Source organism: Camelus bactrianus, chromosome X, assembly GCF_048773025.1.
Source record: "Camelus bactrianus isolate YW-2024 breed Bactrian camel chromosome X, ASM4877302v1, whole genome shotgun sequence".
Classification (NCBI taxonomy): domain Eukaryota; kingdom Metazoa; phylum Chordata; class Mammalia; order Artiodactyla; family Camelidae; genus Camelus; species Camelus bactrianus.
Genome location: NC_133575.1, coordinates 103998854 through 104024567, shown reverse-complemented (window position 1 = coordinate 104024567; position 25714 = coordinate 103998854). Strand labels below are relative to the sequence as shown.

The 25714-nt window shown below is 50.9% G+C and overlaps 3 long non-coding RNA genes across 3 annotated transcripts; 1 reads left to right on the top strand and 2 right to left on the bottom strand.

Annotated features, from left to right (window-relative positions):
• Positions 1–367: 367 nt before the first annotated feature.
• LOC141576410 (uncharacterized) lies at positions 368–6764 on the bottom strand. The gene is made up of 3 exons (XR_012504791.1): positions 6624–6764; positions 5738–5850; positions 368–5163 (listed from the first exon to the last, which is right to left on the bottom strand). It is a non-coding gene; the product is annotated as an uncharacterized LOC141576410 (long non-coding RNA).
• Positions 6146–16379, top strand: LOC141576411 (uncharacterized). The gene is made up of 3 exons (XR_012504792.1): positions 6146–7078; positions 14802–14955; positions 15073–16379. It is a non-coding gene; the product is annotated as an uncharacterized LOC141576411 (long non-coding RNA).
• On the bottom strand, positions 15560–23771 carry LOC141576409 (uncharacterized). Its single transcript, XR_012504790.1, has 5 exons — positions 23757–23771; positions 22947–23012; positions 21809–21969; positions 20923–21035; positions 15560–20348 (listed from the first exon to the last, which is right to left on the bottom strand). It is a non-coding gene; the product is annotated as an uncharacterized LOC141576409 (long non-coding RNA).
• Between the last annotated feature and the right edge of the window lie 1943 nt (positions 23772–25714).

Here is a 25714-nt window from a genome sequence, read left to right as displayed (position 1 = left end):
TGTTCTGCAGAAGCGTACCGGCCACCCCACCTACGCCTCACCCTGAGCAGGACCAGGAGGTGCCCCCCACGCCCACAGCCTCCAGGCACGTACTTGTGCTTCTCACCTGGTGGCCAAAAGGATCACTTCGCAAAGGAAGGTGCCAGATCACCTACTCCCTTTCTTACCTTAGCAAGGGGAGAACTTCAGCCTTGGCCTGGAGACCCCGCCCCCTGCCACCAACCCCCTGCCACCAACCCCCTGCCACCAATGCCCCAGACCACAGAGCTCAGAGCCCCGCCCCTGCACACGCTTTCAGGCACACACAGAGACGCGTCTTCACAAATCACGCTCGCAGTCACTGCGAATAACAAAATCTACGAGTGGGAAGTTTTCCAACACACACATTTTATTGGAGAAACAGAAGTGTTCTACAAATTCCTCAGCCACGTGGGAGGATTTATTTCCTCCAGGACACTCAGGAGAGGGAGGACATGAGAGGAAGAGTGCAGTTCCAACTGGCAAGACTGGACACATCAGTGTATCGACTGAAACCATCGGAAAACAAGGCTTGTGGCTGTATTCCTCCCTCGGACTGATCACAGAGAACTCGCCATCAGGGCACAGACATTGACAAATGCATAAGCAAGCCGGAGGGGGAACACTCGCTCCTACTTGTCCCTTTTCCTCAAGGTACCCTTGGCACGACTTCCACTTAAAGAAGTTCTCTGCACAGGCTGGACTCTGGCCAGGACTCGGGAAGCCCCACTTGTGGGGAGGGGGCAGATGCCAAGGGGACCTGGTGTGTCACGGTAGGATGCGGAGCCCAAACACAGAGCAGGAGGAGAAACCAAGGTTTCCTTAATCCCTGTCGGAAAAAGAGAGGAGGCTTTCATCCCTCCCTTTTCTGGGAGGGTTTCCTTTGGAAAACTTGTCAGCTCTTTCTCTGCCTCTTTGCAATGTATGCAAATCTTTTCGAAAAGCTAAAGAAGCCTCCTGCCAATTTTACAAGCCAGGAATGTTCCCTCAAGGACCTGGCAGCAAAGGATGCCTGTCCAGGGCGAGAGGTAAGTAAACAGGGAACAACTTGAGCAGCTGAAGCCAGAAACTCTGCTACACCCTCCTGAAAATCAGAGAGAGAGATGGCCATCAAAGCCAGTGCCCAAGAGCCAACAAAGCTGCAGGAGAAGATCAAGGAAGATGGAACACTGAGGGGCTGTGCGGGAGACAGTGTCTCAGGAGGGTTTCAGCAACGGCTGTTCCTCCTCAGAGCTCCCTCAGATTCTGTTATTACGCAACAGTAGGAAATTCAATAAACAACATAAAACAGCACACAGAGAGAGGCAGACACAGCAAAGCCTTCCCCTGGCGGAGAGGCCCACGAGTCACTAGGAAAATGACGTATAAGGACCTGCTCCCAATTTTAATGTCTCACCTTTGCAAGAGGCCCACATTTTCTCACTGCACACCCATCAGTGGGCCGTGCTATCTTCTCCATCACAGCCGGGGACACCCAGAGGTAGTGGGAGGAACAGGGTAAGGGGACAGGAGACACATCCCTGACTTCACCAACACCCACCACAACTTTCACACCAAAGCCCCTTGTCCTCCCCACGGTCTCTCTCATACCCGCAGAGCCTCCTCAGATCCCTGGGGACCACTTACATGCCGGCCCCAGATTTCTCTAATCGAGAGACATCAAAAGCCCGAAACGGGGAAATCACAGCACCCCTCCCTCCTCAAAGTGCAACCCCCATCCCCTGCCACCCCTCCGGTAGCGCAGTGTCACGCACAATGCACGAATTCTCATTGCTGCTGAGCACTGCCTCTTCCTTGACAGTGCAGACAAGGTCCCCTTGAGGGAGGGTCAGCTACCCCAACAGGGAGACCAAAATGGCAGAGGGGCCAGACCACCAAGCAGCAATGCTTCGCAGCACATAAACCGGGGAAGGGACAGCCACGGCCTGGGGGGGGGGGGTGCCCTCTTCAGCAAGAAGCATAGGAGGGCTCCCTCCTCCAGCCCGGACACCTGACCCGGGAGGTCCCAGGACATCCAGGCTCATCCGCACCTGTCCCCGAGGATCCCAACGCCCCGGCTTCATGCACTGTCCACTGACGGGACCCCCCCCCCGGGGGCCTGTCTTCCAACCCACGTGCAGAGTGTCTCAGCGGAAGCGGGCAGACAGCGAACACGGACATGCTCCAACCGCGTCCACACACATGCAAGTGGAAATCTTAAGGACCCCCAACTCGCCACTGCCCTGCAGCCTGGGACTGGTTATGTTCAGCTCCTTCGGATCAGCACCGAGGCCCGACAACCGGCCACGGCCAACTTCTTCCCCCGGACCCAACACGTCCCACGCCCCCCACGCAGCCGTGGCCGGTGTGTGCCCTGGGCAGGACTTCAACAAGGCATCCGAGCCACGGGAGTGTCGACAGGAGAGCTGTCTGGCCAGAGTATCAGAACACACCAGCAACAGCAGCTCACTCTCATTAGCCTCTCTGAGGAGCACAGCTTAGTACAACATGAGACGCTGGGCGGTCAGCTCGCCCACGTGGGATCATTCACCACGTTCAGCATCAGCGTCAGCAGGTGCCTCTCAGGAGACTCCCTCGGAGGACCGTGCTAGGCCCCAGCGTAGGAGGGCGAAGGCCCACCTTTCCTGAGCCACTTTCCCCAGCCTAAGGCAGGGCACAGCATGAGGCACAAGCACAAGAACTTCCCTAGCAGCAAAGTCCAAAAGCCTCAGGGATGCTAGAAAATCAGGAGCAGCCCCCCAGCACGAAAGTCTCCTCTTTGCCACAAGGCCGTGCCTTCTCGTGGCGCACTCAGCCACGTGCACTGACACCCTGGTCCCCGTGCTGTGCCGGTCCCAGGCAGTACCAGGGATGCGGAAGGGGCACAAGACACTTATTTGAACGCCGATGCTTCTCATAACTTTCACACCCCAGCCCCTTGCCCTCGATCTCTACGAGCAGCTCTTTGCAGTGCTGCTGTCCCCGGTCCTCTCCCCACCTGCAGGCTGCAGGCCTCTGAAGGAAGGACCTATCCTCTAGGTATTCCATCTTTCCTGATCAGGACGCTCCGGCCCTTGTCTGGCCCTCTACCCTCTGTCATTTTCTCTCAAAAAGAACCGACAATCATGGTGGCCGGCAACTCAGCCATGAAAGCCATTTGGTTCAAAATGTATTCTCCCAACTTTTATGACATTATCACGACCACTTGTGGCTCCTACTGCAAAAACACACTGTGTGACCTCGGGATAACCACGCTCAGCAGAAAGGGGGAGCACACGGAGGTGTGGGTAACCGCTGGTTTCTCACGCAAGAAAATGTTACGTAAGAAGGCTTCTCGCAGCTTAGTGATTAATACCACAAGATACAGGACCCGTTAAACCTGGCTATGATGCCCCCTATACAGTTTTGCTGGCTCTGTTACCATGGCAAAATCCATTCTGCACACCATGACTGTTCTCTGGGAAACAGAGACCCTACCAGTCCTTAAACCACAGGGTTTGAGACGATTCGGTAATAAACCAATGAAAAGAACTAAGGACAGTTCTCCATTCTATTCAGCTTTCTACCAGTGACAGCTGTGGCTTTTTTTCTTAATCAGCACCCTCACCGCCACAGCCACCATCATGGCTACCACCACCACCAACATCATCATTTCCAGTGGGCTAACGAGCCTCTCAAAATGCCTGCTGCTGTCGCAAGTCAACTACTGTCTGCATGTAACAGGGAATCAGTACAACAGGGAAGACACCTCATTTCAAAAGGCCTTGCCTTCGAGTGTCCACTATTACCCATTCTGTTCCTGTCACCCACAGAAACAAGGGGCATGAAGGAATAGTTAAGACAAACATGAGCCTGACGGGGGAGACCGCACTTAAAAACTCAACAGTACGTTACCATTCCCACACGCGCGGAAATGCTGATGGAGCACACGCCTCAGGACAAGGCAGGCCTAGGAATGCGCTCCCGGGCAAAGAACTAAGCAGCCAGCTTCCATCCAGCTCGAGTCTCAGTAGTATCACCTCCTCCCTCCTCAAGGGTCCCAATTCCTGAGGTTGCCACCAATCAGAAAAAGCCTGTTAGGGATGCCCTGCCTTGTGACCGCTTCCTACAGCGCTAGTACTCAGCAGAATCGCCCACCAAACAGTTCATTTCTGGTGGATACATCTTGCAAGACCCATCGCATTGTACATTTGAAATACATGCACTTTACTGTACAGGAACCGCACCACAATAGAGGTGCTACAAAATGCAAATGCAAATGAAAATGAAAAAAAATGCATTTAGGCCCTCCAATGAGAAGACTCAGGAAGACTGCAGACGGCAGCGGGCACAAATCTGTGTGGAAGGAAGTGGAGGCGCCATGGTTACTGGTAAGTTTCACAACTGCTTTGACTAGCAAATGAGCCAGGTGTGGTCACCGTCATGTCTCCTGGTGAAGGAACACTGGTCAGGATAAAGCCTCTCCTGAAGAGCATATGTTTCAGTTTTTCACTGAGTGAGAAATGAACCATGACCCCCATCTTCCAAGGATTTAAAGTAATTTAACCCATTACAGGGATAAACCAAAAGAGCAGGAGATGCCCATGTGCTGGGAAGAGGCTAGGCACTCTCACTTCTCCTCAATTAACAGACGTGCACTTTGAACTCGGGTGGCTGAACTTCAGCTTCTATGATGCCAGGTTCTGGCTGAAACTGGTACCAATAGGCAAGCAGAGGAAGTAGAGGAACCAGAGTTAGCTGCTGAGCCTGAGGGTTACGAGCCTCTTTGAGAACACTTCAGAACAGTGCGTGTTTCTGTTTAACGCCCACCCCCTGCTACAAGCGCCCCTTCGAATGACCAAATGTCTTCACCGGAATTCGATAAATTCAACACCACACAGAAAAGAAGTGATTTATACAGAAAAGGAAAGAAGTGAAGACCTTTCTGGCACTGCCAGGCTACAGGCACCCTCTGCCTGCAAGGGTTCACGCGCTACAAAGTCCTCACAGGTGCAGGTGTTGAGCCACAGCCGCCTCCACGTAAGGTGTCGAGTTGATCAGAGCAGAACGTTGCTGAGAGGAAGGAAAAGCCTGGCGTCCTGGGCGTCCCTGTTGCTTCACAGTTGGATTAAAGAGGTGTGCTTTCCGAGGAGATCCTTGAGTAACTTCTAAGGTAGCCTGCTGGCCCTGAGAAAGGGAACAACCATTTCAATGATAAGATGCCAAAGGCTAAAGAGCTTGGACAAGAGTGGGAAGCAGTGGTAAGAAGGAGAGTTGAACCAAACACCAGCGTGTTCGGCTCCAATATGTGGACTCCGGAAATGGGGTCGGGATTCCTTGAGCACCACCTGTGGGCTAAGCCCTTAACCGAGGTCATCACACTTGATTCTCACAACATCCATGACACCATGGTATGAATCCTGCTGTGCGAAACAGGAAACTGAAGCTCAAAGAAGATAGTGAGAAAGAGCTATGAAACTTTTAGACTCAGATACTGCAGACTGTGGATCAAACAGGATGTGCGGTCCCAGCCAAGTCTGCAAGCAAAGACATGGCCAAGAACGCATGGCAGGGTGAACATCCGAAGGAGGACTGACCTTTGCATTACTTTCATTGTATCCTGTGTTTCCAGGATCCCTCCCAGATAAATGTCCACCCTGCAGCTGTGGGCGTGCTCTGGCAGGCCACCATTTCCCACCACCCATGTGGTCCACAGGTCCCATCTTTACCCTTTTTCATAGATAGAAATGCTTTAAATTACCTTCCGATCCATGTTGCCATTCTAGGGGAAGACGTATCTGAGCCGCTGAGTGTCCACAGCCTGGAAGTCTATTTCCCACAGTCCCATCCAGGCCACCTTGCTGCTGCCTGCCGCTGCAAGAGTTTCCAACCACAACAAAAAGTCAGATCCAAACTTCGATGGGAAACTGTCAAGATCACGTTATTCTGAAAGCTGACATTGTAACAAAGTCAACGTGTCTGTAACCGCAGCACCCGCAGGGAACCGAGGAACAGGATTAAGGACCAGGCCACCTGTTTACTCATTTTCACCTTGAAATTCTCATCATTTTTTTCTTTTTCAGGCAACACATGAAGACGACCATTCCGAAATTCAACCAACATATGTTATTAACCTTAAAGCCGTGTGGTTAAATGAAACACAAAACCGCGCTCAAAGGCAGCCTGTCACTGGTAAGCAATCTCGCGAAAACGGCCAAGACCAAGACGCAAACAAATCCCCGGCGACGCCATCCACCCAACGACCCCGGACAGCGAAAGGCAAAAGCGGCTCGCGGCGCCCAACGGCCACCGCGCTGGGCCGGACCCACACCCACCCCGACCCGGCCAGCCGCGCCAGCCCTCTCCACCCTTTACGCCGCAAACACCGCAAAGCGTTAAGCCCACGACCTGGGGGAGGGGGCGGTCCAAGACCCGCGTTTAAACAGAGAACACGTCCTGAACGTTTCACCACGTTGGCACAGAAAGCCCAGCACTGCGGCCGAACGCGGCCAGGAGGCCTTCTCCGCCAACCGCCCAGGAGCCCGGGACGCACGTCTGTCAAAGTGTACCCGGACACACCAGCTACCCGATTCTCTCCGAATCACACGGCGGACAGCCCACTACGAAGTGAAATCAATGAAACTTACACTTTTGAGGTCACTGGAAAGGGAGCCGCCATGTCCCCTCATCACGCGGAGGAACGGTCCACGGAAGCCGCGCTGTACAATCCAGGGTCGCGAGCTTAGTGACGTGTTAGGGCGCCGCGGACGTCCTACGGCCCCGCCCCCCGCCATCGTGATTGGTGGGCCTGCAATGATTGACGGCGAGGTTGTCCGTTCCCCCCAGGTGTCCTGCTGGAACGTGCCCATTTCTCAAGGCCCAGCGAAATCGCTGAAATCATTGCTCTTACTGTTATGTCTTTCTACATCTGTGTCCATTCTTCAACGCCTGGCTCTACTTCTGAAGCCTTCGCACGTATCTTTTCCTTTGTTTCCTGTCATCTCAGACTTTGGAAATCTTGCTTATCCACTTTACCCAGCCATAGATCAATGGTCTCCTCCTCCAGGAAGCCTTCCATGCTCTACCCTTCCCACCCTGACAGGTAAGTGTGAGTTCTTCACTATTAGATACGGACATGAAGAAACATCAGGGCAGAGATGCAGGGGAATCGTGTGAGCTCTGGGATCGGATAGTACACGGCTGGGCAGTGTGTGAAGGACCCAAGGTTTGTACTTGGAATTTTGGCAAGTCAGTTCAGATTGCAGACACTAGGGGGAGGTCAGGGAATACCGAGGACAAAGTAATGCATGGCAGCCTCCCAGGATTGGTCCTAGCGATGGATCCAAAGAACTGCCAGCCACCTTTTTCAGGATTTTTATATCGTTTCCCACCTTTCTGTCTGTGGAACTCTTGCCCTCCCTTCAAGACCCAGGCATAATCAGTTCTCTGGCTCTTTCCCACTCCTAGCCCAAAAAGAGTTATTCCTCCTGTTGCTATAGAAGAAAGATACGGGGACTTCATGTCTCTGCAGCAAAGGTCCCTAAGCTCCATGATCATGCAAAGTGAGATGAAGCCCCTTCTTTCCAGGAGGCCGTCTGCTGAGAGATTTCTGCAACTGCCTTCCATTGGTGAATCTTGCAGACAGGAAGCTGCCACTCCCCTAGGGCTGACTACCTTGGGTGCTTAACTCATCTCCACTCCACTGAGGTGGGTAGACCACACAGCCACCGGGTCATGTCAGTTGGCCTGCACAGTCACAGTGCCCAGGGCTCGACGGAAGGATGATCAAATGCCAGCACTGTCCTGCCCACGGGAAAGGTCATATGTGGGGGGGGGGGGGCGGGTTGTGAGGCGTCGTTGTGTGCACATGGTCACGCAGTAGTCCATGACATTGCCCTGCCCACCGTGATGGTTGTTTTTTTGTGTGTCAACTTGACTGGTCATGGGATGCCCAGATAAACATTATTTCTGGTTGTATCTGTGAGCCTGTATCTGGATGAGATTAGCATTTGCAGTGGTGACTCAGTAAAGTAGAGGGCCTTCCCCAGTGTGGGTGGGCAGGCATCATCCAACCCACTGAGGGCCTGAACAGAACAAGAGAGAGAGGAAGGAAGATTTGGCCCCTTTCCGCCTGTGTCACTGCTTGAGGTGGAACATTTCTCCTCATCCTCTCCTGCTCTCGGACTGGGAGTCACCCCATCGGCGTCCCTGGTTCTCAGGCCTTCAGACTTGGACTGCATTACCCCTCTGGCTTTCTTGACATTACCGCTTGCAGACAGGAGATCGTGGCACGTAGCCTCCGTAAATCTATGAACCAATTTCCTCAGGATAAATCTCCTTTATATGTATATATGTATGTGTCTATGTATATGTGTGTGTATATACATATACACACTCACACACACATATGTATATAGAAAACATCTCTTATTGGCTCTGTTTGTTTGAATACCTCTGACTAATACGCGGGAAACATCACAGTCAGCCGCAGCTGTCAGAGATAGCGTCATAGTCTTCAAACAGAACTTGGAAGAAAGAGCAAAATCAAATAAATTAAAAGTAGTTCCAACCTATGGGTGAGGAAACTAACATAGTGGAAACAGGCAGCCAGACATTGGGCAGTGCTAAGGACACAGCCATTGGCCCAGACGGGTGTCTTCTCCATTAGAGTCTGGCTGCTCATTTGCAAGTTCCGAGATAGCTCCTGGGTGAGCTCTTCCAGAGCTGCGGTTGTGGGATAAGACTCTGACGAGGATCCAGAGGGCAGGAGAGTTGTTGCAGGCCTGGTCCAGCAATCAGTGAAGTGGCACATCAGGCAACTTAGTCCCTATGGGGAGGGGAGAGAAGGAAAACAGGATTCATTGATGTGAATCCTGTCCCAGGATGTGCCAGGTCCTTGAAGCTTGTCCCTCTGACTGGCCTCAGCAGATGGATACGTGCTCAACCCTCTTAATACCCGGCATACGATGACCAACATCACACGGGTCCTGTCTTGGATCACCAGTGTCTCCTCGATCAGTGGTCACAGCTCATTCTGGACTCATCCATACTTCATTCCACAACCGTGGCCTGTCTGCAGAAAATAATCACTTACCCCTTACCTACCGTGCACTGTGGATAGCGGTTAAGCGTAGGGCTTGAGGTGTGCTGCTTGGTCCGTATCACAGCTATTCCTCTCACCAGCTGAATATCCTTCATTGCTTTCTGTGTCTCCGTTTCCTAATCAGCAGAGTGAGGATACCAGTAAGAACCATGTCACCAGGCTGCCGTGACGCTCAGTGAGTTACTGCAAAGGATTTACACTAGGGACTGGCACACACGAAGCTTTCAAGTCAAGTCTGACATCTTATTATCATCATGCGTCCGTCTGGTCAAATGTCACCTCCTTTCTGGAGACGTCCCCATGCTGTCCCAGCTGACACTAATTTGCTTTCTCGAATTCCTTTCCTGCTGACCATTTATATCACATAATCCACGTCTTACAACACATTGTCCAGTTTGCCAATTCTTTATTCCACACTTTGTTACTGTCCTCTATGCTAACATCTCTGCTCATGGATGGATGAAGTCTTGCACAACTTATTTGGGTCTATGTCTCATTCTCAAACGTTTGCCGCTAGTTTCCAATTCATCAGCTGACTAGTTTATTTTTTCCTGGTGCAACCTAGCTCAGTATACAGCACAACACATACGAAGATTCAATAAGCACACAAGGAGATCCTGAAATAGTACTTGTCACTGGGAGATTCCCCAGAAATACTTCCCTTGCGGATTCCGTAAACTCTCCTGTCCACTCACTGGTTTTGCCAGAAAGCACAGTGAGGGCGATGCTCTGACAGAGGAACTGGCAAGCGGTCCTGAAGATTTGGTTGACTACCCCAGGCCAGTCTGTCAGGAAAGCATGCAGCAGGCTGAAATGCGGGTCTCAGGAGAGCTGCTGTGCACCCCCCCCCCCCCCCCCGGGGGAGAGAGGAGGCGGTTTAAAGGATCGGGAAGAGCACAGGAGCAGAAGTGTTCAAGATCACGGCTGTGGCCGAATCGGGAGAATGCATACTCTGACTTGACTGGAGAAGAGAGGTGACGATGTAAGTGGCCAAAGATGAGGGGACACGAGGCCCAAAGCAAGGAACCCTGGGTTGGTAGACTCCAGACATGCCATGCGCTTTTCAGGCCTATCATTTGGGTGTCAGTGTGCGGAGCAGAACAGAACAGAGGGTCATCAGGGAAAGGGAGGCTATTTAGTCATAAGAAGGTGTTGCTGGAATCCAGGAGGGTGGTAATGAATGCTGGAGCTCCGAAGACTGAGTGAAAAACGTGGGTGAGGTGGCAAGGAGCGTACGTGCAGTGGCCGCTAGGTGAAGAACGGGCGCTCAGAGAGTCAGGGGCTACTGCAAGTTTGATGGTGCCATTGCCTGTTTGGATGGTGGTGCCATCAAGTGAGAAGAGACACAAGGGCAGAACAGCTTGGGGGGAGAAAGAAGGAAAGATGAGCAGTGCACGTTGCCAGAAGTCTGAGGTGTCGATAAGATTGGAAATAAAGATGAATAGTAGTTCAGTGGAAATGAGGTCTGGAAGTGAGAGAAGAAGAGACCCAGAGCTGGCAGTCCTTGCAGGAGGTTTGATGTGGGAGTCCTGCAGTGGCTGGGATCTCCTGATACAGGATACAGAATGGGCTGAGAAGAGGGCCAGCAGAACCCCAAGGAAGGCTCAGAGTTTGCGGGCGTGCTTACCGATCGACAGCAAGAAGGGAGACGGAAGGCAGGAGTCCGGGGTACAGAAGGTAAGATGCAGCAGGTCATGGCTTGATTCTTTGTGTCTCTGCAGTGCCAGGATGATTACGGAACCCTGGTGCCAGTGGTCTCATCACCTGCCCCTTCTACACCTAAAGGCATCTCTGTGGCTCATTTACCTGTTTGCTCAGAGATGTCATTCTGGTCAGAAGAAGGAGAGTTCCTAATGCATCAACAGTCCAAAGACCTCACTAGACAATTCACCACTGGCTGTAGAGTCAGGACCCAGTAACAGACCTCTGGCTCTGTCCCCTCCTCCATATATTCTCATCTCCTTAGCACTTCCTGTCTCCTTGCCTCCCAGTGGCCCTCAGAACCCACTCTTGGTCCCTCTCCTCCCGTATCCTTCTAGAGCATCATGCCAGCTGCTTTCAGTGCTGGGCCCACGGGGAGACTGGTGAGTTTCAGGGCCACAGACTCGTTGCTGAACTTGCTTCCCCGTGAAGTGTGTTCCTGGCACGGTCAGCATGCTGGGGCATGTTTTCCATCCACAGTACAAACTTCTGGAAGTGGATCCTCTGGGACAAAAAGTGTTAGACAATTCTAATACTTTGATATTCATTGTTGAAATGTCTTCCAGAAACTTGTAACTATTTTTATTACCCTTTAAAAATCTGAGAGTTGTGACAAGAATAGATATAATTTATTGCAACAGACAAACAACAAGTTTATACTGTGTAGCGTACGGAACTGCATCCAATATCTTGTAGTAACTTATGGTGAAAGAAAATATGAAAACGAATATATGTATGTTCCTATATGACTGAAGTATTGTGCTATACCCTAGACATTGACACAACATGGTAAACTGACTATACTTCAATAAAAACATATTTTAAAAATCAAAAAATGTAATCCATTGGAACAAAATTCAGTTAAGTGATAGTCGCAGCAGGAGGAATTGGGAAGAAAAGTCTGATGTGTCATACACTTCTTGTTCCCTAACTGATCTCAAATCCCGAAGAGTGCCACACCAGAACTTAGAGCTGTATCGGTGAGCACAGACTACCTCCCAGCTGCAGCCCGCATTAAGTTTGGGGTCTCCAGGAACCGCTGCCCACAAGACAGACCTGGTAGGAAGCTCTAGCGAACCTTCGTTCAACTAAATCTCTGTTTCAGCAGCACAAAAGCATTACACAAGCCTTAGATAACCTTTCATTGTCTTCCTTTTCCCATTCCTGTACTGTGAATAATCAACTGCAAAGAACGTGGCCTTTGGAGTTAAAATCTACATTCCCCCACTTCTCAGCCTTATGCCCTTAAGCAAGTGTGTGAAACGAGACTCCTGGGAAGCCCCTGGCAGGCCTGTTGTAGGAGCAGAGTCAACAGTGAACAGGGCAGAGCCAGACACCTAGCACTGAGCAGGAGTTCAGTGAGTGACAGCAAATGTTCCGCACAACAATGCAGGGCCAAGACCCCGCGCTCAAGGAGGTGTTCGCTGAGTGTGATAAAGTGATTCTCCCAAGGTCATGGTCATAATAATAAAGCTGAACCCACAGTTCAGTGTCTTTCAGATCCCAGTGGAAGTGTTTTGCGAATATTAACTCATTTAATCCTCGTCAGAGCCTTTGAAGGTAGATACTGCTGCCCCTGTTTTACAGATGAGGAAAGAGAGATTCAGAGACATTCTGTACGTTTTCTGAAGCCGTGTGGCTAGGTGGTACCAAAGCCAGGATTCAAATGCTAGCAAATTGGCCTCACACACCCAGCTCTTATCTGGTGAGCTACATGCTGTCTCCGCACTCAGAGTGTAGACAGAGATCTCAGCCTGAAATGCAAAGCTATTTTTGTCAGTTGCCTAGAAAACATCTGAGAGAACATCCACTTCTTCAGGACCTTATCAAAATGGGATGCTCAGAACTCTCTTTAAATTTTAAGATCTACTAGAGAAAAGCTAATACCTCGCAAATGTACTTCATAATTTTTCCCCCAAAATAGAGAAATAGTTTTATTTATTTATTTATTTATTTACGCTCCAAACGGTTTTAAAATTTCATTTAATAAATGAATTAACTTATTTTTAAACCTTTTTTTTTGTAGTGGAGGGACCAGGGACTGAACCCAAGACCTTGTGCACGCCTAGCACATGCCTAGCGTGCACCCCACCACTGAGCTGTACCCGACCCCTGGTTCCTAAAGGGTTTGCTTAATACTGTGAATGCATTATGTCAAAAAGGGTCATTCACATTCTGCATTTATACAATATTTACAAACCTCCTACCAAAGACTTCTACCGTTCTTCACCCACTCATGAATGGAATCAAAGTGCCTGTTTTCCTGTATTCTGAATATTAGAGTTGTCAGCCTTCACTGTAAATCTTCTCAGGAAAACTAGTGTTGTAGTTTCCTTTGTCTGAATGGGTTTGAAGAACATTGCATGCAAGTGATCTGGAATGCTCACTGGGCATCTGTAACTTTCCTCTGTCGACTGCCTGGTCAAGACCTTGGCCCATCTGTCGGCCAGTCAGTGTGAGGGTGTCCCTGGGAACCTGTGACGGGTGCCTGCTTCCTGGAGGGAGGGCAGTCTGGCGTAGGACGGTGCAGTTCGGCCTACCTGTGGATGGTTAGTGTCAGGGTTGCCCCTCCTCCTTCCCCTCATGAGGAGGGCTCCGTGCTGCCCCACCACAGGGCTGGGCCAGGGAACGGTCTTGGGTCTTGTTCTGGGACTTGGGACAGTCACCAAGAGTAGACCTTCATTTGGAAGAGCCATGGTGGCCCAACGCTGACCCAGACTACTTGACTGGATCAGTAGAGAAACTTAGAGCCCTCACAGTAGGGACCAGACCTTCACGTCTGTGCCTCTCTGGCTGGAGACCAGGCCTGAAGCACACTCTGTGTCCATGGGAAACAGACAGATGGACACAGAGACAGAGTGATAGATAGACAGAGAAAAAGAATGGGAAGGAAGGAGGAAGGCAGAGAGGACCAGCCCTGCTGTCCGTCTCCCTGTGTCTGGAGGAGACTTTTGCCCCGGGGGCTTCCTGGACAAGCACAGCCCTCCCAGCCTGAGTCTGCCCTTGCTCGGGGCCTCACCAAAATCCCTGCAGTGCCTGGAGGACCATCGGGAACGTCAGGGGGTGATCATCAGTCTCTCCCAAAGTCTTGGCAGAAAGGAGCTCCATGCCTTTCAGGTCTTGGCCTCCCTGGGGTGGGGGAAGGAATCAGAGAAAAAAGCAGAAAAGGACCTCAGAGTGGGCGGGCCCCTGGCCGTCCCTCCTTCCTCCAGGCTGCCTGAGTCCTGCCAGCTCATCTCCAAGTTGATGCCACTTTCAAGGAAAAGGGAGAGAGCAGAAGGGGGAAGGGACCCCCTGAGGTGTGTGGAGAGGCCTGAGCCTTAGACCCTTGACCACTGGAATAACGAAGCTCTCTATGTGCACACGTGGGCTGGGCATCATGGATACAGCTCCATCCACGTGCCTGTGCACCAAGATCCCTAACTCTGAGTGTCAGTGTCCAGTGCTTGAAACACACTTCCTTTCATCAGCACATTTATCCCCACAACAATGGTTATGAGAGGGATACACACAGCCTGGCCCATCCAAAGCCCTCAAAAAATGGAAGAAATTACTCACACAGCCCTCAGGACTTCCCCAGAGCCCAAACTCCCAGTTCTCATGGAAAACACACAGCCTGCCCGCTCATTAGTTACTTAATACTTGCCGCTCCTACATTAAGAGTACACGTGAGGGGTAACCCCCAAATCTCACCTGGCTGTCGGCATGGATCTGCATAGCTGAGTGCGAGGAGCTCAGAGCCTGAAGGGCATCTGGTTCTTTAACACGGGAGTGGGTAGTACTAGTGACAGAAAGAAGTCAATGCCAGCTGCAGCGGGAGAGCAGGAGGGCTTCTCTGACCTCCAGATGCGGGGGAAGCCCTCAGGCAGGAGGCCCTCTAGGCTGGGTGGCAAGATCTGAGTTCCTGACACCTGCAGCCCAACAGCTTCATGAAATCCCAGGGAGAGACCCGAGCCCACTCACCCAGCGGGCACGTCTTCGGTCAGAACACACCACCACAGTCTTGCCCTCTCTTCCCCAGGGAGAAGATTTTAATGACCACAAGGCCAAAGGGTCATTAGGCAGATGAAAATGGACCTTAACGTTCTCCTGGCATGAGGATTCCAGCATCAAATGGCCAACTAAAAGGCTGACGGATAAAATGTTTAATCCATGCTCACCTATACGGATGAAATGTAAGTTTAATATTGGAAATTTTACAGAGAGTGGGTAGAGTTTTGATATGGTTAAGCAATGAACGACAGCAAAAAGGATCTACTATTGAGTTATCTTTTGATTCTGTCCTTTCAAAGACAGGCAACGAGTGTGCCACAGTGAAGAAGTCCTAAGACTCAGGGGATTTGGGTTCTGATGCAGACTGGACCAGGAGTTCACGGTGTTGTGTGCTCGCTGCTCCCAGGTTCGCGCCTCAGGACTTCGGGGCTGATGTTCTGCAGAAGTGTACCGGCCACCCCACCTACGCCTCACCCTGAGCAGGACCAGGAGGTGCCCCCCACGCCCACAGCCTCCAGGCACGTACTTGTGCTTCTCACCTGGTGGCCAAAAGGATCACTTCGCAAAGGAAGGTGCCAGATCTCCTACTCCCTTTCTTACCTTAGCAAGGGGAGAACTTCAGCCTTGGCCTGGAGACCCCGCCCCCTGCCACCAACCCCCTGCCACCAATGCCCCAGACCACAGAGCTCAGAGCCCCGCCCCGGCACACGCTTTCATGCACACACAGAGACGCGTCTTCACCCATCACGCTCGCAGTCACTGCGAATAACAAAATCTACGAGTGGGAAGTTTTCCAACACACACATTTTATTGGAGAAACAGAAGTGTTCTACAAATTCCTCAGCCACGTGGGAGGATTTATTTCCTCCAGGACACTCAGGAGAGGGAGGACATGAGAGGAAGAGTGCAGTTCCAACTGGCAAGACTGGACACATCAGTGTATCGACTGAAACCATCGGAAAACAAGGCTTGTGGCTGTATTCCTCCCTCGGACTGATCACAGAGAACTCGCCATCAGGGCACAGACATTGACAAATGCATAAGCAAGCCGGAGGGGGAACACTCGCTCCTACTTGTCCCTTTTCCTCAAGGTACCCTTGGCACGACTTCCACTTAAAGAAGTTCTCTGCACAGGCCGGACTCTGGCCAGGACTCGGGAAGCCCCACTTGTGGGGAGGGGGCAGATGCCAAGGGGACCTGGTGTGTCACGGTAGGATGCGGAGCCCAAACACAGAGCAGGAGGAGAAACCAAGGTTTCCTTAATCCCTGTCGGAAAAAGAGAGGAGGCTTTCATCCCTCCCTTTTCTGGGAGGGTTTCCTTTGGAAAACTTGTCAGCTCTTTCTCTGCCTCTTTGCAATGTATGCAAATCTTTTCGAAAAGCTAAAGAAGCCTCCTGCCAATTTTACAAGCCAGGAATGTTCCCTCAAGGACCTGGCAGCAAAGGATGCCTGTCCAGGGCGAGAGGTAAGTAAACAGGGAACAACTTGAGCAGCTGAAGCCAGAAACTCTGCTACACCCTCCTGAAAATCAGAGAGAGAGATGGCCATCAAAGCCAGTGCCCAAGAGCCAACAAAGCTGCAGGAGAAGATCAAGGAAGATGGAACACTGAGGGGCTGTGCGGGAGACAGTGTCTCAGGAGGGTTTCAGCAACGGCTGTTCCTCCTCAGAGCTCCCTCAGATTCTGTTATTACGCAACAGTAGGAAATTCAATAAACAACATAAAACAGCACACAGAGAGAGGCAGACACAGCAAAGCCTTCCCCTGGCGGAGAGGCCCACGAGTCACTAGGAAAATGACGTATAAGGACCTGCTCCCAATTTTAATGTCTCACCTTTGCAAGAGGCCCACATTTTCTCACTGCACACCCATCAGTGGGCCGTGCTATCTTCTCCATCACAGCCGGGGACACCCAGAGGTAGTGGGAGGAACGGGGTAACGGGACAGGAGACACATCCCTGACTCCACCAACCCCCACCACAACTTTCACACCAAAGCCCCTTGTCCTCCCCACAGTCACTCTCATACCCGCAGAGCCTCCTCAGATCCCTGGGGGCCACTTACAAGCCGGCCCCAGATTTCACTAATCGAGAGAAATGAAGAGCCCGAAACGGGGAAATCACAGCACCCCTCCCTCCTCAAAGTGCAACCCCCATCCCCTGCCACCCCTCCGGTAGCGCAGTGTCATGCACAATGCACGAATTCTCATTGCTGCTGAGCACTGCCTCTTCCTTGACAGTGCAGACAAGGTCCCCTTGAGGGAGGGTCAGCTACCCCAACAGGGAGACCAAAATGGCAGAGGGGCCAGACTACCAAGCAGCAATGCTTCCCAGCACATAAACCGGGGACGGGACAGCCACGGCCTGGGGGGGGGGTGCCCTCTTCAGCAAGAAGCATAGGAGGGCTCCCTCCTCCAGCCCGGACACCTGACCCGGGAGGTCCCTGGATGTCCAGGCTCATCCGCACCTGTCCCCGAGGATCCCAACGCCCCGGCTTCATGCACTGTCCACTGACGGGACCCTCCCCCGGGGCCTGTCTTCCAACCCACGTGCAGAGTGTCTCAGCGGAAGCGGGCAGACAGCGAACACGGACACGCTCCAACCGCATCCACACACATGCAAGTGGAAATCTTAAGGACCCCCAACTCGCCACTGCCCTGCAGCCTGGGACTGGTTCTGTTCAGCTCCTTCGGATCAGCACCGAGGCCCGACAACCGGCCACGGCCAACTTCCTCCCCCGGACCCAACACGTCCCACGCCCCCCACGCAGCCGTGGCCGGTGTGTGCCCTGGGCAGGACTTCAATAAGGCATCCGAGCCACGGGAGTGTCGACAGGAGAGCTGTCTGGCCAGAGTATCAGAACACACCAGCAACAGCAGCTCACTCTCATTAGCCTCTCTGAGGAGCACAGCTCAGTACAACATGAGACGCTGGGCGGTCAGCTCGCCCACGTGGGATCATTCACCACGTTCAACATCAGCGTCAGCAGGTGCCTCTCAGGAGACTCCCTCGGAGGACCGTGCTAGGCCCCAGCGTAGGAGGGCGAAGGCCCACCTTTCCTGAGCCACTTTCCCCAGCCTAAGGCAGGGCACAGCATGAGGCACAAGCACAAGAACTTCCCTAGCAGCAAAGTCCAAAAGCCTCAGGGATGCTAGAAAATCAGGAGCAGCCCCCCAGCACGAAAGTCTCCTCTTTGCCACAAGGCCGTGCCTTCTCGTGGCGCACTCAGCCACGTGCACTGACACCCTGGTCCCCGTGCTGTGCCGGTCCCAGGCAGTACCAGGGATGCGGAAGGGGCACAAGACACTTATTTGAACGCCGATGCTTCTCATAACTTTCACACCCCAGCCCCTTGCCCTCGATCTCTACGAGCAGCTCTTTGCAGTGCTGCTGTCCCCGGTCCTCTCCCCACCTGCAGGCTGCAGGCCTCTGAAGGAAGGACCTATCCTCTAGGTATTCCATCTTTCCTGATCAGGACGCTCCGGCCCTTGTCTGGCCCTCTACCCTCTGTCATTTTCTCTCAAAAAGAACCGACAATCATGGTGGCCGGCAACTCAGCCATGAAAGCCATTTGGTTCAAAATGTATTCTCCCAACTTTTATGACATTATCACGACCACTTGTGGCTCCTACTGCAAAAACACACTGTGTGACCTCGGGATAACCACGCTCAGCAGAAAGGGGGAGCACACGGAGGTGTGGGTAACCGCTGGTTTCTCACGCAAGAAAATGTTACTTAAGAAGGCTTCTCGCAGCTTAGTGATTAATACCACAAGATACAGGACCCGTTAAACCTGGCTATGATGCCCCCTATACAGTTTTGCTGGCTCTGTTACCATGGCAAAATCCATTCTGCACACCATGACTGTTCTCTGGGAAACAGAGACCCTACCAGTCCTTAAACCACAGGGTTTGAGACGATTCGGTAATAAACCAATGAAAAGAACTAAGGACAGTTCTCCATTCTATTCAGCTTTCTACCAGTGACAGCTGTGGCTTTTTTTCTTAATCAGCACCCTCACCGCCACAGCCACCATCATGGCTACCACCACCACCACCACCATTTCCAGTGGGCTAACGAGCCTCTCAAAATGCCTGCTGCTGTCGCAAGTCAACTACTGTCTGCATGTAACAGGGAATCAGTACAACAGGGAAGACACCTCATTTCAAAAGGCCTTGCCTTCGAGTGTCCACTATTACCCATTCTGTTCCTGTCACCCACAGAAACAAGGGGCATGAAGGAATAGTTAAGACAAACATGAGCCTGACGGGGGAGACCGCACTTAAAAACTCAACAGTACGTTACCATTCCCACACGCGCGGAAATGCTGATGGAGCACACGCCTCAGGACAAGGCAGGCCTAGGAATGCGCTCCCGGGCAAAGAACTAAGCAGCCAGCTTCCATCCAGCTCGAGTCTCAGTAGTATCACCTCCTCCCTCCTCAAGGGTCCCAATTCCTGAGGTTGCCACCAATCAGAAAAAGCCTGTTAGGGATGCCCTGCCTTGTGACCGCTTCCTACAGCGCTAGTACTCAGCAGAATCGCCCACCAAACAGTTCATTTCTGGTGGATACATCTTGCAAGACCCATCGCATTGTACATTTGAAATACATGCACTTTACTGTACAGGAACCGCACCACAATAGAGGTGCTACAAAATGCAAATGCAAATGAAAATGAAAAAAAATGCATTTAGGCCCTCCAATGAGAAGACTCAGGAAGACTGCAGACGGCAGCGGGCACAAATCTGTGTGGAAGGAAGTGGAGGCGCCATGGTTACTGGTAAGTTTCACAACTGCTTTGACTAGCAAATGAGCCAGGTGTGGTCACCGTCATGTCTCCTGGTGAAGGAACACTGGTCAGGATAAAGCCTCTCCTGAAGAGCATATGTTTCAGTTTTTCACTGAGTGAGAAATGAACCATGACCCCCATCTTCCAAGGATTTAAAGTAATTTAACCCATTACAGGGATAAACCAAAAGAGCAGGAGATGCCCATGTGCTGGGAAGAGGCTAGGCACTCTCACTTCTCCTCAATTAACAGACGTGCACTTTGAACTCGGGTGGCTGAACTTCAGCTTCTATGATGCCAGGTTCTGGCTGAAACTGGTACCAATAGGCAAGCAGAGGAAGTAGAGGAACCAGAGTTAGCTGCTGAGCCTGAGGGTTACGAGCCTCTTTGAGAACACTTCAGAACAGTGCGTGTTTCTGTTTAACGCCCACCCCCTGCTACAAGCGCCCCTTCGAATGACCAAATGTCTTCACCGGAATTCGATAAATTCAACACCACACAGAAAAGAAGTGATTTATACAGAAAAGGAAAGAAGTGAAGACCTTTCTGGCACTGCCAGGCTACAGGCACCCTCTGCCTGCAAGGGTTCACGCGCTACAAAGTCCTCACAGGTGCAGGTGTTGAGCCACAGCCGCCTCCACGTAAGGTGTCGAGTTGATCAGAGCAGAACGTTGCTGAGAGGAAGGAAAAGCCTGGCGTCCTGGGCGTCCCTGTTGCTTCACAGTTGGATTAAAGAGGTGTGCTTTCCGAGGAGATCCTTGAGTAACTTCTAAGGTAGCCTGCTGGCCCTGAGAAAGGGAACAACCATTTCAATGATAAGATGCCAAAGGCTAAAGAGCTTGGACAAGAGTGGGAAGCAGTGGTAAGAAGGAGAGTTGAACCAAACACCAGCGTGTTCGGCTCCAATATGTGGACTCCGGAAATGGGGTCGGGATTCCTTGAGCACCACCTGTGGGCTAAGCCCTTAACCGAGGTCATCACACTTGATTCTCACAACATCCATGACACCATGGTATGAATCCTGCTGTGCGAAACAGGAAACTGAAGCTCAAAGAAGATAGTGAGAAAGAGCTATGAAACTTTTAGACTCAGATACTGCAGACTGTGGATCAAACAGGATGTGCGGTCCCAGCCAAGTCTGCAAGCAAAGACATGGCCAAGAACGCATGGCAGGGTGAACATCCGAAGGAGGACTGACCTTTGCATTACTTTCATTGTATCCTGTGTTTCCAGGATCCCTCCCAGATAAATGTCCACCCTGCAGCTGTGGGCGTGCTCTGGCAGGCCACCATTTCCCACCACCCATGTGGTCCACAGGTCCCATCTTTACCCTTTTTCATAGATAGAAATGCTTTAAATTACCTTCCGATCCATGTTGCCATTCTAGGGGAAGACGTATCTGAGCCGCTGAGTGTCCACAGCCTGGAAGTCTATTTCCCACAGTCCCATCCAGGCCACCTTGCTGCTGCCTGCCGCTGCAAGAGTTTCCAACCACAACAAAAAGTCAGATCCAAACTTCGATGGGAAACTGTCAAGATCACGTTATTCTGAAAGCTGACATTGTAACAAAGTCAACGTGTCTGTAACCGCAGCACCCGCAGGGAACCGAGGAACAGGATTAAGGACCAGGCCACCTGTTTACTCATTTTCACCTTGAAATTCTCATCATTTTTTTCTTTTTCAGGCAACACATGAAGACGACCATTCCGAAATTCAACCAACAGATGTTATTAACCTTAAAGCCGTGTGGTTAAATGAAACACAAAACCGCGCTCAAAGGCAGCCTGTCGCTGGTAAGCAATCTCGCGAAAACGGCCAAGACCAAGACGCAAACAAATCCCCGGCGACGCCATCCACCCAACGACCCCGGACAGCGAAAGGCAAAAGCGGCTCGCGGCGCCCAACGGCCACCGCGCTGGGCCGGACCCACACCCACCCCGACCCGGCCAGCCGCGCCAGCCCTCTCCACCCTTTACGCCGCAAACACCGCAAAGCGTTAAGCCCACGACCTGGGGGAGGGGGCGGTCCAAGACCCGCGTTTAAACAGAGAACACGTCCTGAACGTTTCACCACGTTGGCACAGAAAGCCCAGCACTGCGGCCGAACGCGGCCAGGAGGCCTTCTCCGCCAACCGCCCAGGAGCCCGGGACGCACGTCTGTCAAAGTGTACCCGGACACACCAGCTACCCGATTCTCTCCGAATCACACGGCGGACAGCCCACTACGAAGTGAAATCAATGAAACTTACACTTTTGAGGTCACTGGAAAGGGAGCCGCCATGTCCCCTCATCACGCGGAGGAACGGTCCACGGAAGCCGCGCTGTACAATCCAGGGTCGCGAGCTTAGTGACGTGTTAGGGCGCCGCGGACGTCCTACGGCCCCGCCCCCCGCCATCGTGATTGGTGGGCCTGCAATGATTGACGGCGAGGTTGTCCGTTCCCCCCAGGTGTCCTGCTGGAACGTGCCCATTTCTCAAGGCCCAGCGAAATCGCTGAAATCATTGCTCTTACTGTTATGTCTTTCTACATCTGTGTCCATTCTTCAACGCCTGGCTCTACTTCTGAAGCCTTCGCACGTATCTTTTCCTTTGTTTCCTGTCATCTCAGACTTTGGAAATCTTGCTTATCCACTTTACCCAGCCATAGATCAATGGTCTCCTCCTCCAGGAAGCCTTCCATGCTCTACCCTTCCCACCCTGACAGGTAAGTGTGAGTTCTTCACTATTAGATACGGACATGAAGAAACATCAGGGCAGAGATGCAGGGGAATCGTGTGAGCTCTGGGATCGGATAGTACACGGCTGGGCAGTGTGTGAAGGACCCAAGGTTTGTACTTGGAATTTTGGCAAGTCAGTTCAGGTTGCAGACACTAGGGGGAGGTCAGGGAATACCGAGGACAAAGTAATGCATGGTAGCCTCCCTGGATTCGTACCAGCAGTGAATTCAAACAGCTCCCAGCCACATTTTTCAGAATTTTCAGATTCTTTTGTTTCTTCTCTTTATGTGTTAATCCCACCACTCCACTTCTCTATTTTCATGACTCAGGCATAAGGAACCTCTTCTCTTATTCCCTGCCCCATTTCTTGTTCCCACCCTCATCTGCAGGGTTATGTTTTCTTCTCTTTTTCTAGGGGAAGGATAACCCACTTCAGCTGTTGTGTGGAAAGGGCACCAAGCTTCATTATTATTCAGTCTGAGGCTAGAAGTCTTCCCCTTTTCAGGCGGCCATCTGCTAAATGACTTTTACAGCTGTTCAATCAGGGATGTGCAGATTTCAGAGGGAAAACTACCTTGTGTGTTGAACTCTACTGGTCCCAACTGTGGTAGGTGAACCACATAGTCACTGGGTTATGTTTTGCAATAATTCATGATGTTGCCCTACTCACCCTGGAATATCATCTGCAGCCAACAGTAGCTGAAAGAGATGGCCTCATAATTCTCCAAGAGGAAATCTGAAGGAACAGCAAAATGAAATTGGTGAAATTAATTTCCACAGGGACATCTTAGTAACACATGGGGCAAGACTTGGCAAATTCTGGGACAGGATTCACATCAACAATTCTTCTTTATCTACCCTCCCCATGTGAATTAAGCTCCCATATGCATCACTTCACTGATTGCTGGACAAGGCCCCCAATAATATCCTGCCCTCTGGATCTTTGACGGCATCTTTCCCCAAAAGTCCAACTCTGAAAGAACTCACTTCTAAGTTTTGACTTACAAAGAAGCAGCCAGACTCTAATGGGTAAGTCATCCATGTGGGCCAGTGTCTGTGTTCTTAGGACTGCACAGTAATCTGGCTCTATGTCTCTGATGCTAGTGCTCTCCTCACTCAGGCTCTCACACCTGCTACTCTCACACCTACAGACATCTCTGTGGCCCAGGTACCTGTTTGGTCAGAGATGCGTGTCCTGCCATTCTAGTCAGAAGAAAATAAGTTCCCAATGGATCAACAGTCAAAAGACCTCATTAGACAATTCACCAATGGCTGTAGAGTCAGGACCCAGTAACAGACCTCTGGCTCTGTCCCCTCCTCCATATATTCTCATCTCCTTAGCACTTCCTGTCTCCTTGCCTCCCAGTGGCCCTCAGAACCCACTCTTGGTCCCTCTCCTCCCGTATCCTTCTAGAGCATCATGCCAGCTGCTTTCAGTGCTGGGCCCACGGGGAGACTGGTGAATTTCAGGGCCACAGACCCGTTGCTGTACTTGCTTCCCCGTGAAGTGTGTTCCTGGCACAGTCAGCATGCTGGGGCATGTTTTCCATCCACAGGACAAACTTCTGGAAGTGGATCCTCTGGGAAAAAATGCATTAGACATGTATAAGGTTTTGACGTGCATAATCACAGTGTTTGAAATATTGTTTAAAAATCTGAGAGAATATTCATTTCCTCATGACCTTGACCAAACTTGTGTTAAAAGCTTTCTTTAAATTTTAAAATCTACCAGAAAAAAATAAAGTAAATAAACCTAATTACCCCCTCCCCCCAAAATAAAATAAAATCTCCCAGAGAAAACATAATAGCTCATGAAAGCTCTGATTGGTTTTTTTTTTTTTTTTTTTTTTTTTTTTTGGTAACTTGACTGAGCCACAGGGTTGCTCCTATATTTGGTCAAACATCATTTTACGTGTGCTGTGAGGATGTTTCTAGGTGGGATTAACATATATATTTGCAGACTGAGTAAAGCAGGTTTCCCTCCCTAATGTAGATGGGCCCCATTCAATTAGTTGAAAGCCTGAATGGAACAAAAAGGCTGATATTCTCTCAAGTGGTAAGGAAACCTCCTGCCTGCCTGCCTTGTGCTGGGACATCAGTTTTTTTTTCCCTGCCTTTGGATTTGAACTGAAAAATTAGCTTTCCTGAGTCTCCCGTTTACAAACTGCAGGTCTTGGGTCTTGTCAGTCTCCACAATTGTGTGCCAGTTCTTTATAATAAATCAATTAATCTCTCCCCCACCCGCCACACACATGACTAATACAAATGTTGTATTTTATATTTGGCAATTTATTTCCCCGTCTGAGAAAAGAATGCATGTGAGTAATTGAGCTTATTGTGTTTAAGAAACAAGCGGGCAGAATGGCTGGAGGAGTGAGGAGTGTGGTTGGAGTTTAGGAGGAGGTGGGTAGGGAGAAGTAGGCTGGGTAAGGTTGTCATGGGATCTTGTCATGTCTGGCACAGTTGGGGATTTTCCTCCAAGTGCGATGGGGAGCACTGAACCCCCTCCTTTCTCTGTTCCCGTGCACAATGGGGAGCTCCTCCCAGGGCTGCCAAGTCTCTGAGCAGCACTTGGCTCTAGTGCAATCACCAGGACTTATCTAATACCTTCCTTAAGTCTCCCTCTAACTCTGCAGTTTCCCCTCTGGCTAATTTAGCCTCCTGGGCACCCTCCCTATTTCGGGGCTACAGCATAGAATTGACTTTCTGAGGCAGTTCCAGGGAAATGGTAAAACCATTTACCTCCCTTGGTAGGATGGGTGAGCTGTGTTCTGAGTGCTGGCAGAAGTGAGCAGATCAAAGGCTGACCCTGTGCTTCACTCATCCCAGGATGATACAGAAAGACAAGTCTACGTACACGTGCACACACTCTGATACAATTGTGACATTGTGATGTATATATCAGGACCTCACAAATATGCACAATTCAATGATTTATCACAAAGAAAACCTGGAACTACCAATCACAAAAAGAAATATAATTTGCCAGCAACCTTGAAACCTCACACCTGGCTCCTCTTCATCGCGATATTCCTCCCTCTCAAAGGTTACCATTATCCTGACTTTCATAGTAATCACCTCCTTACTTTTCTTTTTAGTTTCACTGAGTAAGCTTGCATCCCTAAATAGTAAGCTTTGCCTGTTTAAAAAAATTATTCCCCCCCACCATTTTTGGGACACCATTTTTGACTCACAGGGAAGTGTTCAAAAGAAAATGGGACGATCCATTCACTCAGGTCAAGAAAGAAAACATTTCCATCACTCCAGAAGCCCCCCCGCCCCCTTCAAAAGAATGTGCAATCCTCAGTTATTCTTAGCAGTGTTCTGTGCAGCTGCACTAGGTCATAAAAAATCTTTGATTTCCTTACTGATTCTTTTTCTGCTTGTTCTATCAGTTACTGAGAAAACTGTATCAGATATCTTCCACTATGATGAAGG